Source organism: Solanum dulcamara, chromosome 6 (genome assembly GCF_947179165.1).
Source record: "Solanum dulcamara chromosome 6, daSolDulc1.2, whole genome shotgun sequence".
Classification (NCBI taxonomy): domain Eukaryota; kingdom Viridiplantae; phylum Streptophyta; class Magnoliopsida; order Solanales; family Solanaceae; genus Solanum; species Solanum dulcamara.
The window spans coordinates 59,767,164-59,768,639 of record NC_077242.1 but is presented as its reverse complement, the minus strand read 5'-3'; positions in this window follow the sequence as shown (position 1 = coordinate 59,768,639).

Sequence of the window (1,476 nt, the reverse complement as noted above, 5' to 3'; positions counted from 1 at the left end):
AAAAACTACATTTATGATATTTTTGCTTAAACTGAAAGGTTACCAAGATTTTAGGTGATCGGTTTAAAACTAAGAAAAATGTGCAAAAAGGAGAGGTAAAAGTGACCAAATAAACCATTGTCAGAAATTATTGCTAATGCGGATGAGACAATGTGGTCGCAATTTGACTTGTGATGGCGCATCCCCCAGTACACTGACCGCAACACGAGTCAAAAGAGATGCAGGAAAAGCTTTATAGGAAGTGCATTGATGCATTTGTAAGCCCAGATATGGTGATGCATACCACCTGATTTTACAACGCAATTCCTTTATGATAATTTGATCATGCTACACGATGCGGAGGAGCTGATGCAATGCCACAGCGCATGCGGGAGCCCTAGTTATATCCAAATTTTGTTATGTATTTTTAGTAACTATAAATACATATTTTTAGGAGTTATTCAAAAAATAGTTTTTATCTTTTTTATGAGTCCTTGGAGTTCTACTTTCATAAGAAATGAATATTTTCATTAGATTTTACATTGTGATCGAGTTTTGACTAATGAATCCAATTTTGGTTTTTGATTCTACTTATTGATGATTGTAAGCATAGTTTCTTAATCTTTTATTTTTGTTTCTGTAATATCTATGGGTAAATAACCCCATATCTAGGGTCGTAAGGCCCTAAAAGGGGAGTAAAAATGATATAGTTGTATTGTTAGAAATTTTAGACGATATTTTTTGATGTATGATTAGTTTTTTTTTATGAATTCTAATGAAAGGACGGCATTAGAACTCACTTGTATTCTAACCTTGCTTGGATAAAGAGGTCAAGATTAGGAAATAGAATTAAGAACTTGGATTTGAGACTTAAATTTCATCCAAAGACTTGAGACATGACGGAGATAGTCTACTTGAGACATAGGTTGATAATTGTTACGTGCACATCCAAATATTCAAGGACTTAGTGTGATATCTTTAAGATGGACCGGTAGGACTCTAGATATACCTCATAAATCAATCATTTTACACCTGAGACTACTTAGCTAGAATTTTATAAAGCCAACCAAATCAAAATTATGACCTAAAATGGGAATCCACAACCTTAATTTTGTATTCTCATTGATAAACACAATCAATTCTTTAGTTATTAAGTATACTAAATATCACGATCCGAGACTATCCCGTAGTTGTAACATAATTTTTAGAGCCATAAGTGATTCCAAGCTAACCCATGGTCTTGCATAACACTAAGATTTAAATTATTAACAACTAAAGATAACTGATGCAGAAGCTGAATTTGAAATCCAAAACACTAAATGGACAATATCTTACAAAGCATACAATTGAAATTACTATCTGACTGTCTGAAAGCCTCTACTAGGATGAGTTTCTGGGACGAACTCCCAGATAACTCTAACTGTCTGAAAATTGAAAGACATGAATAAATGAAATAAAAGTATAAAGGGTTGTATTCGAAAGACGAGGGCTAACCAA